Below are 13,882 nucleotides of genomic sequence, written 5' to 3' on the forward strand. Positions count from 1 at the left end.
TTTGAGTGCAGTTATGTAACACCTACTCTTGTAAATTGCACTCTCTCAAAGATTGCGCTATAGTACTTGTATGAGGTCGATTGAAATACTATTTCTTTTTTGTTTTTTTACAATGCAAATATTTGTAATATACCCTTTGATTTCAATTACAATACAATATGTATGAATGTAGGGGGAAAAAATCCAAAATATTTTCATTGGGTATTCTATTTAACACTGATTGATCGTGATGATTTTTTTTCTGTTATTCACGTGAGTTAACTGCAATTAATTGACAGCCCTAGTTACAGTGCTTTCTTTTTCATAAATAACCAGTATCTCTTGTTGCTACAATTTAGGTTGGATTCATTGAGACTGAAAGTTAGAAAGCATGAGCAGAGCCAAAAGTAAGATGGAAAAACATGAGTTAGGATTCTCATCACTACATTAAGCTGTGACTGGAAACTCTAGATTCAGAATTCTAGCGGAACATTGGGTCTGGATCCCATATTTACAGTGCTTTTCCTTTGATTAGCATACATCCATAGGATGATGGGCACCTCTATAAAGAAAATGAGACTCGCTAAGCTTGGAGGCTTGTAGTAATTTTAGTAAAACGTCTGTTTTGGTTTTAAACTCCAAAGGATATTTGAGTTTCCTGCCATTCAATTACTGGATTTAGTTCTTCTAATAAATTGTTCTCTGGGTCTTCTCATTTGAGTCTCTAGGGAGCAGGTTTTTGCTTTGCTTACCATATTTTATTCCATCTGTTTAGGTAATGTTACTTAATTTTCAGTTTTTGGTCTCACTCACACCAGAATGTGTACCAGTCCTTCAAACTCCTAATACAATATCTGAGATTTTCTTTTATTTCCATATCTCCCATTGTCCATTTCTTTTCACTTAGTTATGCAGAAAATGGAGTTAGTGTATAGTCTATATTTGGACACTAACTGAATAAATCCTCTGTACCAAAACAGCTAAAAGTGTGCCCACATGGATGGAAATGCAATATAGGTCATTAGTTCAGTATCTAATGGTACTGATTGTATATTACATTAATATTTCACAGTAACTCAAACATTTGCACATCTTTTGGCTTCTAAAACTTGAAGACTTCTAGAGTGCTGTGGAATATGGCAGGGGCCCTGATTTCTCAGAAAAGCATTCATGTAAAAGTTAAGGGCTAGACTATCAACTCAGCCCTATGTAAATGGGAGGTGCAGAACTGCACAAGAGTTGTACTTGGACTATACCTCTTCTTTGGAAAAGATAGCAGTTCTTGTACCAAGGAGTTTTCAACATGCAGTTCTTTTGCAATACACTAGAACCTCACTGACTGGGAGACCTATTGCAGATGCCTGAATTTTGTGAATTAGACCCTAATCCTGCAATGGCTCCTTGACTCTTATGTGGAGTCCCCATGCAGAGCTCCATCTAAGTTAATGGCTGGACTTTTACTCCCACAGGAAGATCTAATAGGTCCAATTTGTAAATCCAATTGATTCTTCTGCCTGCATTGAATCCCTTACAGGACTGGAGCTGTAAGCCCCAATTCTGCAAGTAACTGTGCTAGCACCTGCATGGTGTCTTCTCCCCTCCCCCCCACAGGAGTCTCCTCTACTCTACTTCTCTCCCTATCCCAAGCCTAATTGGGTAGTCTGAAGAGTGCTGTGAAGGACTGAACTACTCCCTAAGGGACAGCCTGGAGTCCATAGCTGGGACAGCCTGGGGTATAATCAAGGAGGCTCTGCCCCCATCCTAGAGCTGGGATATAGAAACAGGAAGAAAGAATGATCTGAGCAAAAGACAGAGTAGAAGCTCTGCAGGCTGAAGTGGGCTGTTTCCTCTGACTCTAGGAGACCAGCCCAACTAGAGACATTCTGAATTAAAGTTTTGGGAGCTTAACCCCCAAGGCCCTGTGGTGAGACTGTGTGCAGTAACTCCTCGCTTAACGTTGTAGTTATGTTCCTGAAAAATACTACTTTCAATGAAACGATGTTAAGCGAATCCAATTTCCCCATAAGAATTAATGTAAATAGTGGGGGTTAGGTTCCAGAGAAATTCTTCTCAGCAGACAAAAGATACACACACATATATATACACGCTATAAGTTTTAAACAAACAATTTAATACTGGTACACAGCAATGATGATTGTGAAGCTTGGCTGAGGTGGTGAAGTCAGAGGGTGGGATATTTCCCAGGGAATGCCTTACTGCTAAAGGATGAACTAGCAATTGGCTGAGCCCTCAAGGGTTAACTCATTGTTAATGCTGCCTCACCCTACAAGGCAGCAGGAATGGAGGGAGGGGAGACAGCATGGCAGACAGACACTCACCCTGTGTGTGAGAGAGATGCACATTTCCCCTTTAGGTATGTTGACGCCTCTCTAAGTACACTGCTTTTTTAAGTAGATCAGCAAGTTGAGACAGAAGCTACTGCCAGGAAGCTCCATCCATCCTGAGCCCTGTTGTGTCTTCCCCTCCCCCATGCTCTATGGAAATGGGGTAAGCAGGGTGCAGGAGCAGGGGGACACCCTGACACTAGTCCCCCTGCCCCACCCCACACAGCAAGAAGGAGGCTCAGGGAGCAGCTCTAAGGCAGAGGGCAGGAGCAGCACGTGGCAGTAGGGGGAGGGACAACTGAACTGCCAGCAACTGATAGGCTGCTGGGCAGCTGCCACACAGGGAACTTAAGGGAATAGGGGGCAGATGTCTGCCGGTCCACCCTGGTTCCAAGCCCCCACCAGCTAGCTCCAATGGGCTGCTCTTACTGCAAGCTGTGGACAAAGCAGGCGGCTGCCAAATGATGCTCTAATGGAGCACTGCACAACTTTAAACAAGCACGTTATCTGATAGATCAGCAACATAACATTAACTGGGACAACTTTAAGTGAGGAGTTACTGTATTGTAATTGCATCTGTCCCTGAAACCCTATTAAAAGGGAACATGCTATTTGTTAGTGGGTGGTGGCATCTCCTTGCCCTGGGCTGTTGCTGTGAACCTACTGCTGCCCCCACTGGGGGATGCTAAGATGGGGTGCACCCATATTGCCACACTGAACCACAAGGGAGCATGTAGGTACTAACCATACCTTTACAACCCCAAACATGAAAACAAGCCAGTCAATGAAGTTGCATAGATGTACATGAGGGAAAAACCTGGCCTTCAAACATTTAGAGAGGCAATTCTATGGTATACTACAGACTAACTGAAAACCGGAAAGTCAAAGTTAAGACTAATACTGTCCTTGACTCAGTTGGAAGGGGAAAAAGTCCTCAACAGTTCAGTATGGAATGGGATTTCAGTTGTCCCTTCTGAATTTTCTGGCTTTTTTGGTAAGTTGTCTAAACATTTAGATATCAAAGTACCTACTGCCTAGAATGTTTTAGTGAAAGATAAACCTTCATTGTGAAAATAATCCTACTTTACTTGCTTAAGTAATATAATTATGCATAACTTGCATGATACACTGAATCTCATTCAGAGTGGAATGAAGACCTTTCTGAACTAATTGTAGTCAACCAGGTAACTGCATAACCAGTGGGGATAAGTGAAATAGTTGCGATAAAATATGAACCACCTTTAACAAACCTTGAAATGTAATGAACGTTAACAAAAGCAACTCTGGAATATCAGTTGTGTTTTGCTGTTTCTGGTTGACCAGACGTACATACCTCCTCCTCTTGTGGGGCTGATTCTGGAAGTGCTTGAGGCTGCCCTAAACTTTGAAGGCTAAAATTACCCCTTCCTGGTTCTAGGACTGAAATTAGGTGGGAAAAGGTGTAAAGCTGGCAAAAACTCACCTTCCATTTTGCTCCCTGGCTCATCCTCTAGTTTCTCCAAGCCAGCTCAGTTGTGTTCGGCCCAGAACCAATCTGGAATTTCTTAATTCCTTGTTTTAGGTCTCCTAAACTTCATTTTTTTTTTTTAGTAAGTTTTGACAATATACAGGGCTTTTTTAATTTGCAGAGAATGCAAAATCCACATGTGTATATAATATGAAATAATAATCAATACAAAAACATGATTTGTTCCCTGGTCTCCTAAATCAGCAGGATTAGACAAAGCAATAATAACATTCTTTCTAAATGAAAATGGCCTTAAATTGAGTCAGTCCCTTGTTCATATGGCACAGAAAACTAGCAACATGTGAAATGAACAGTCCCATTGACTTCAAGTTGACTAGTTACATGAATAATTACTAGATCCAGACACAGGTGTATAATAGTGAAGATTATCTACACTTTTCAATAATGGATAAAGAAACATATCAAATGGGGGAAAATTCAACAAGTTGGTTTGGGTTGTATAAATTGGGGTGGGGGGGAGGCTTTGAAAAAGGTACTAGCCTGGGGGATTGGAAGCTTCCCTCCACTCAATCTGAGCTGGTTGTATCATTCATGTAAAACTATACATCAAAATCAGTAGGAGGCCTATGGAACTCAACCTGTGATGTACATAGCATGTAATGGATATGATTATTTTCCATTTGAAAAATCAGTCATGTCTGAGACTTGTAGCTCAGTTTTCATCTGGTGTAAGGCATGTCTAATTTGGTTCAGCATGAGAAATTATTCAGTGGGCAACTAGACACACTGAAGTTTTACTCTAAGGATGTTAGAAAATAGGCTTTAGTTGCTGAAATTAATCACTACGCTATAGTTGCTTACTTATAGTAAAACTTTCACATCTCAGCTTGACCATTTAAAAAACATGAGTAGTTCATAATTTCGTCTAATCAGTATTACATTTTTTTGTTTTGAAGTACCAGTAATTCCCAAATTGGGGAGAATCTCTTCCTTCTACACACATGCATCAAATAGCTGAAGCTATTTGTTTTCGCTTGCTTTCAGATTCTTTCATGCTGAAGCATTTTACTTTTGTGGCTGAGTTAGTCTAACCCAGCTGGAAAATGGGGTTAATTAAAATGCTGGCAAAAGCTTAACTGTACTGCAGTTAGTGACACTATTATAATAAAATCGAAGTTTTTTATTTTTCTCAATCTGCAACAGACCTTATCAAAGACTGCCATAGTACTACAATTCACAGAATTCAGCTGAGTCTCAATGCATGTCTGTAACTGACTCCTGGATTGATCTTCTTAATGATTTTAAATTTCTGCAAATATTATTCATAAACATAGGTCAATATCTGACACCTTATCAATGGTGGTAGCATTGTACCTACCTTGAAACAGACCAACTTAATTCAGTTCCCCCAATGCACAAATATTCATCACTGATATATCTCCCTTACCAGCTTGTTAAATATTGAGTTCTTGCCTCCTTTCATCCTTCTTCACAAGACTCCTGAGAAACTCAGTTTGGGAAAAAAAGATGTGCCAAATGTATATTTTGGCAGAGCCATCGACTTAAGCAAAAAAATTGTTTGAGCAGGAATGTTCCTGTTCTCACTACTACACATTATATAACAGCTAATGTTTTAAAATTAATTATATGGAAACATTTTTCACAACTTGCACTGGGCTGTACAAGCATGCTTTCTTTCAGTATCGGGCATTTTATTATTTAACTGCATTACTATAGCACCTAGGAGTCTTAATCCTAGAGCCCACTTTGCAAGAAACTGTACAGACACAGAACAAAGTCTTCAATTGTAAGCTAATAGAGGTGGACAAGGGAATACAAAAACAATGAGAGAGACTGTTCTCAGCACATCAGTGACCTAACAATTTGTGTGTGTGGGCATCACAGTAAAGAGTTTAAGGAGTGATTTGAAGGAGGATACTGGGACGCGCTCACTCTAAATATCCATATAGCCCCCTCAAATGTGGGGTAGTATAGGAGAAAGTACAAAGGTACTTGTTTGAAAATTTAATGAGGTGGGCCATGGAGGCTGGCATTATAGGCTGATTGGAGATGGCAGTTACTTTCAGTACTGAATGGAAGATGACAGGTAGGGTGGGGATACACGAGACTGCTTTCAGCAATCCTAAACATAAGCTGATTGGAGGAGGATTCAGTGAAGGGGGGCAAAAAGGGGATGTCCAGTCAAAGTGAAGGTGGTCTAGGAAAATGGTCTCTAGGTTCTGTCCTTATAGAATGAAGTTGACGACGTTTTTTGCAATGAGGTACTGTGGAAGGACTCTTGCAGGACAGTGATTCTGCAATCCTTTTCTCCTTTCCAGTTTAAACAGACTCTCTCCCATAGTGTAGCTTTTTTTGCTACTGAATGGACAGCTGTGTATCAAGTCAACACCTTTTTGCAGGTACTTTATTTTGCTACCCCTTTGAAATGGGATTTTTTTAATAGATTCAGTTAGTCTGTCTCTACTGAGATTCTAATTGTCTATATAATAGCAATTCTGCATGGAGTTTGTATTCGGATTATTTGTAGATCCAAATGTTGTTCACATTGCTTACACAAGTAGTTCCACTGTCTGCAGAATTTGACCCACTGTGCATTTCTCACTTGTGCAAACATAAGGCACTACATATTTCCTTAAATGTTTTATGATAATTACAGTGCTCATAAAAGGAGCTATACTGATACCCTAGCAGACTGAAGTTCTCTATCCACAACGCGTAGCAGAAGCAGCCATGCAAAATCTCCCATTATCAAGAAAGCCAATCTGTATCCAAAAAATGCTCTTTCCCTAACACATTGAGGAGGGCTTTAAATGAAGTTCAACAGAGGCAGGTGACAGGAGCCCACAGGTAAGCCAGAAACATGGAGATCCAAAGAAGGATCTGAATCTGGGGGGAGCATGGGCCATTATAGCAGGGATAAAGGAGAGACAAGAGAACATGGGGCGGGGGGGGGGATCAAATCAGTAACTTAGATGTCTGTATACTACCTTGAGAAGTATGAGGAAGAACTTGAAATGCTAGTGAATGAACACAACTCTGATAGTTTGCATCACAGACTTGGTGGGATAATACGCATGACTGGAATATTGGTATAGAAGAGTACAGCTTGCTCAGGAAGGTCAGGCAAGGGAAAAAGTGTTGTCTTATAGTAAAAATGTATCCATTTGGACTGCGGTTGAAATGGAAATAGGAGACCTAATTGTTGAAAGCCTGAATAAGGATAAAAGGGTAAAAACAAGGGTAATGTCATGGTACAGTCTACTACAAACCACCTAACCAGGAAGAAGAGATGGATGAGGCTATTTTTAAACTAAGAAAATCATCCAAAATGCAGGACTTGGTGGTGATGGGAGACTTCAACTACCCAGACATCTGTTTAGAAAAGTAATACAGCAGGGCACACATTATCCAACAAGTTCTTGGAATGTAGTAGAGAATTCCCGGCCCCCCAAAAAGGTGGAGAAAGTCTCTCCCTTGGTAGCTATCTGGATTTGATTTTGACAAATAAGGAGGAACTAGTTTGAGAATTCTCAAGTGGAAGGCAGCTTAGGTGACTGCAATCACAAAATGGTAGGGTTCATGATTTTAAGAAATGGTAGGAGGGAAAACAGCACAAAAAGATAATGGATTTCAAGAAGGTAGACTGTTGGCAAACTCAGGGAGTTGATAGGTTGGTTCCAAGGGGGAAAACAGTTTGAGAGTTTGCTCTTGTGCCCTTAATAATGTCTCTGAAAAACTGCCAACTATCCCACTGCATAGGAAAGATAGGAAGTGTGGCAAGAGACCACACTGGCTTAACTAGGAGATTGTAATTTGACCAAGAGTCCTACAAAAAGTGGAAGCTTTGAATTTCAGATTATTAACAAAGGATGAATATAAACAAAACACAAGTATCTAGAGGAAAATTAGAAAGGCCAAGGTGCAAAATGAGATTCAACTAGGTAGAGTCGTAAAGGGAAACCAGAAAACATTCTAGAAAATGTATTAGAAGCAAGAGGAAGACCAAGGACAAGGTAGGCCTGTTTCTCAATGGGGGAGAGGGGGAAACAAGATAAAAATGTAGAAATGGCAGAAGTGCTAAATGACTTTTTGTTTGATGAAAACAAAGAGGTTAGTAGCAATTGTTCATCTAACATAATGAATGCCAGTGAAAATAAGGTAGGATCAGAGTCGAAAATAGAGAAAACACACCAAAAATTATTTAGACAAGTTAGATGTGGGCCTGATGAAATACATCCTAGAATACTCAAGGAGATGACTGAGGAGATATGAGCCATTAATGATTATCTTCAAAAAGTCATGAAAGACCAGAGGTTCCAGAGGAATAGAAAATGATGCCAAACTTGCCCATCTATAAATAGGGGAATAAGGACAACCTGAGGAATTACAGACCAGACAGTTTAACTTCAGTACCCAGAAAGATAATGGAGCAAATAATTAAGCAATCTATTTGAAGGGGAGGGGTTGCAAGTGCTTTGGAGGACAGGATTAAAATTCAAATTATCTGGACAAACTGGAGCAATGGTCTGAAATAAAATTGAATTTTATCCTAAGGGACAAATGCAGAGTATGTCACTTACAAAGGGAACAATGGATGGCACACAGTCAAAATGGGAAATGACTGCCTAGGAAGGAGTACTGCAGAAAAGGATCTGGGGGTCATAGTGGATCACAAGCTAAATATGAGTCAACAGTGTAAAACTGTTGTGGGGGAAGTGGAAAGCAAACATCACTCTGGGATGTATTAGCAGCAGTGTTGTAAGCAAGACACAAGAGCTCTACTTTATGCTAATTAGACCTCAGCTGGAGCATTATGTCCAGTTCTGGGTGTCACATTTCAGGAAAGATGTGGACAAATTGGAGAAAGTCCAGAGAAAAGCAACCAAAAATTATTAAAGGTCTAGAAAACATGACCTATGAGGGAAGATTGAAAAAACTGGTTTTGTTGAGTCTGGAGAAGAGAAGACAGAGGATGTAAAAGGTTGTTACGAGGAGGAGGGAGAAAATTTGTTCTCCTCAACTTTTGAGGGTAGGCCAAGAAGCAATGGGCTTAAATTGCAGCAAGGTCAGTTTAGGGAAAAACTTCCGAATTGTCAGGGTGGTTAAGCACTGAAATTGCGTAGGGAGTTGTGGAATCTCCATCATTGGAGATTTTTAAGAGCAGGTTAGACAAACACCTGTCAAGGATGGTCTAGATAATATTTAGTCCTACCATGAGTGCAGAGGGCTAGACTAGATGACCTCTCGAGGTCCCTTCCGGTCCTAGGATTCTGATTCTTATGAATGTGTCTTGGCTCTGACCACTTCAGTTGCCTTGAAAAAACACGCTTAATGGAGATAGCTTAATCCTCCAAGGGGATTTTGCATACTATAAATTTAAAGCCACTTTTCTCCTGAAATGAGAGAATCCACACGGGGGGGTGTGTGTGTGTGTGTGTGGTCACAGCCTGCACACTATTGTAGTAATCTTGGTACAAAATACACCTTGAGGTATCATTTGCTTTGTGTGCATGCAATGAATATTGGGAGTTATGGATGTACTGGAATTAGAAACCAGGCATATCAGTTGAGTTGGTTAAGAGGCCTGCTTTAGACAAAGGAATGTTGTTCACTTCTCTAATCAGGCTGGTCATCAGGCAAAGACAATGAAGATCCATTTTTTTTAATTATCAGGCAAACACAGCTATCAAGGAAATAAGTGGGAGCAGACAGCATGGCATCTACACACAGCAGGAGAGAAGTTTGGGCTGGGTTTTAATTTTTGAAAGAATACATTGCGAAGGGCTGCTGGTCTATAAAGACTTGATTCAATTGCCTATCACTTGAGATTTAGCCAACTGATTGTATATAACTATTAAAAATGAGCAAGGTCTTTTCTGAAAGCTAATGGTACACTGTGGTTTAATATTGTTCTATGTAAATTAAACATTGAGAAAATATGGACACTTAATGATATGATTTTAAAGTCTGAGGCCAAATGGAGAAACAGGTTCTGTCCCAGACAAGAGACTGCAATTTTGCTGTCTCCTATATAAACTAAGCATGGTGGAATCAAAATGCTAGAAGAACAGAGGAATGGGAAGCCCATAGGAAGGGGAAAGCAGCATGAGATGATCCTGCTTCTTGGTAAGTCATTTGAACTTTCGAAGGTATCTGCAGAGAGAAGCCATCTTTGACATCCATCAGTAGACAAGACATAAGAGAACAGCTCTTGCAGGCTGAGAAAGATGGGCCCTTCAATCAATGGCTAGGTTGAGGTCTCTGGAATCTGCATATTGGTGAGAAACCTGCTTAGGCAAATATCTTTCCCCTAGGAAGACAATGCAAGCCAGCATCTTGTGCTTCCGTGGAAGGTCCTGACTTAGCGAAAGTAAGCCATGACTGGGAAGAAGGAAGATTGAGAAACCATCTTGAACAAAGCCTGTTCCTTGCAGGAGTAGTTCTAGATTTTTAGATGTGTGGTTTCACTTTGATTTGCTTGTAACCATCTCTGCTCCTATTTCTTTTACTTGGCATCTCTTAATCTGTCCAATTTATAAACTTGTCTTTTTACTCTTAATATAAACCAGCTCAGTATGGTGTTTAAATGGAAGGGTGTATTTACCCCATTTATGTTAATAAAATTGTCTTTAGTAGAACAAACAGGAGAGGGCTGGATGTCCTAGAGCACATGGTTTTGGGGAAAATTCAGTATCTGTAAATCTTCAATGCAGGTAAGGCACGCTTTATTTTAAATGCCACTCTTTCTTGTAAGGAAATCTTTCTTACAGTCAGATGCTGAACTGAAAGACCATCCATCCCCTTTCATCAGATTACTATTCTGAAGACCTCTTATTTTACCTTTTAACTCAATTATCCATCAAAGACTACCACCAACAGTTGCACTAATTGGGATCAAATGACAGACTATCGATCATGCTTTAGGATACATAGAGATCACTATAGGGTGGGGAATAAATTCGAACACACATGCCCTCCACCTGAGGAATCACAGCATTAAATGGACTATGGAGATTTTATACCTTCCTCTGAATCGTCAACCATGGCCATTTTGAGAGACTATAGCTAATCTGTGCTACATCACCAATGTATCTGAATGCTTTAATGGCCCATTGCACTGGTTTGTTACAGCATTTCCTATGTTCCATTGCCCAGTTTTCTGTATCCATAAATACAATTAACAGCATAAGAGGAGGCACTTTGGTTGTCGTCTTGCTGCCTAAGAAGTAAATTATATTCAAATGCACATAAAATATATAAACTCTTGCTGCTGTCATATCCAGGGAATAAAGCGAGTACATTCTCTACAGTGCAACAAACCCTGGCTGATGGCGGGGAAGGGAGGGACAACATTTTCCACAATCCACTAAAGGGGAGAGCCGTTGCTGAGGAAAGGCAGTTATGGTTTACCTAAGACTGAATCCAGAGGGAGGCAAATGAAGACAAATTTATTCATTTTCATGAAAAACTGATTTTTTTTGTTCTGAAAATCCATATTAGAGAGTACAGTAGTTATTAGAACAGTGTTTGTTGTAATCGAAGGGCTGGTGCAATAGCCTTATATCAGAGAAAATATGTTGTGGTAAATTGACTAGGGACGGTGGGGAGGGGGAAAGAGCGAAATCCAGGTTTAATTCCTGGCTCTGCCGGATGTTTTTCCAGGCAACATTGAGTAAATCACAGAAGGTGGGATTTTCAGAAGTGCTCAGGTTGGCCTCACTCAGCTGCCATTAGACAGTAATTGTAAAACTCCTCTTTACGTCAATGGGAGCAGACTAAGGCCTATTCTGAGTACTTCTGAAAATCCCACCTTTAGTCTGGGCTTCAATTCAGAGACTTCAGCAGGAAGCCAGAGGAGTAGCAATGCTCAGCACCTCTCTGACACTCACCAGCATGGTTTTAGGTTCTAGTAGGTGCCTGCATTTGAACAATCTGGCCCAGATATTTAAATCTGGTTATCTAAAATTAGAAGCTGCTTTACTCTGTGACAATGGGAAAGACTTAATGCAGTAGAGCTGCCTCTCTTACTTGATATTTATATCTGGCATCTGTTGAACACAACACTAGTTAGAACTTTGATACAATCTGGTTATAAAATTTCAATTGAGTTTTTGGAGTGAGATTTTTTGTTGTCTTGGTTGTGGCCATGATGCATGTTAATGATGGGCATGTTTTTCTACTTTCTCCTGGTAATCGGTCTGCTTTCACTTTTGTCCAAGGTGCAATTCTTGTACTCTCTCCTTTAGCTGGAAGGCAACACTTCCGTTTTTGTCTGCCTTGGACTCGTCAATTTTGACATTGCATTTTATTCTACCAGGACACTTCACAGCAAAGCGATTACATGCATGAAGACATCTCAACTAATACACCAGTGTGAAGAGTGCCCTTTAATTCTCTGTTCTCTATTGCAAATGTCTAGGGAAAAACAAGTCTGTAGCTCCTTTTTGAGGATAAATGCTTGCCTCAAGCTCAAATTTGCATAAAACAAACCACACTGATGCTGGCTGCAGTCTTTGAGACATACAATCCATCTTCATAATTTCTCTTGTCTTATGATTTTTTTATTATGGTAGTGCGTAGAGGCCCCAATCAAGATCAGAGCCCCATTGTGCTGAGTACTGTATGAACAGAGTAAGAGAATCCCTGCCTTGATGAGATTTAAATCTCATTAGAAAAGACAGAGTGGGAGGGAAAAATGGGGTCAACGTTTTCTGTGTATGGGGAGCTTAGACACACAGACTAAGGGCTGTATCCACCAGGAGAACTGGGGGCTATTGATTCCATTAGGCAGTAAAGCTGAGCCTAAGTTAGGCACCCAGGCTCCCTATACAATGCATGGGGAGCCTTAGGTGCCTAAAAAAGGGATCTGAAAAAGCCAGCAAGCTGAGAGGGAGCACAACCTAAGCTAGCTAATAGGAAATGGGAGTGGCTTATGCCCTTCCCCTCAAAGAGGAGAGTGAGACGATGACACCCCCAGAGTATCCTATAGCCCAGAGGTTTGGGCATTCTCCTGAAGGGTAAGAGACATGGGTTCAAATCAGATATAAGGGGGGATTTGATTTAAGTCTTCCATATCCTGGGTGACTGCACTTGCCATTGGGCTAAAAGTTATAATGGGAGCACCATAACCTAAGAATGGCTATACTGGGTCAGACCAGTTGTCCCTCTAAGCCAGTAGCCTGTCTTCTGGCAGTGGCCAATGCAAGATGCTTCGACGGAATGAAAAGAACAAGGCAATTTCAAGTGATCCATCCTCTGTCATCCAGTCCCAGTGTCTGGCAGTTTAGGGATACCTGGGTTTCCCCCATCCCAATCTGTTTGTGCTGGACCTGATCAGTTAGGTGGCCTCTGGGAATGTGTACTAGATCAGGCCCTGCAGCCAAAATAGGAGTGAGAAATGCCTAGTGTGAGACTCTTGCTGGGGCTCAGGCAGGAGCTGGGAGTCTTGGTGTCAGGACTGAGGTGGCTGTGTGCATGCCCAGTGGCAAATTTTTAAACCCCTCAGGGCCTTTACCACTAGAAACATCATTGCCTACAGGTTAGGTAGCAGATGAGCAGGAGTGTGAGGATCTAAATTTGGACTTGTGCTCCTAAATCCCTTTGTGGATATAGCCCTGAATAACTTGTCCAAGACCACACAAGATTACCAACACCTAATCTCTTCCTGTATAATACTCTTCATAAGAAATGAGAGACTTTTTTGGGGGAGTGGGGGTTGCGGGGGAAGAACTATACATAAGGGTAAACTTGTTCATTGTGTCTGACTTGGCTCATGTGACAACTTTAAACGGAATAAATTAGTTCTTTAAAATCCGAGCATAGGCAGATAGCCCTCAAGTGAGCTGGGGAAAAAAATACAGCGGTTTTTGATGGGCATTAACTTATGTGGTCTTTTCATCATGAAACTTAATATTTAAATCAAAAGATGGCAACTGTCTCTCTCTCTCTCTCTCTCTCTCTCTCAATTAAGAGCTCTTTCTATAGAGAAGTCAGAGGCTGAGTCTTCTAGCAGCTCCTGCTTTCCTGAGTTGTAAATGTAAAGGTCTCGTACTTTCTCTAAATTTTTGAT

The sequence above is a fragment of the Natator depressus genome, chromosome 4, assembly GCF_965152275.1.
Source record: "Natator depressus isolate rNatDep1 chromosome 4, rNatDep2.hap1, whole genome shotgun sequence".
NCBI classification, from domain to species: Eukaryota; Metazoa; Chordata; order Testudines; family Cheloniidae; genus Natator; species Natator depressus.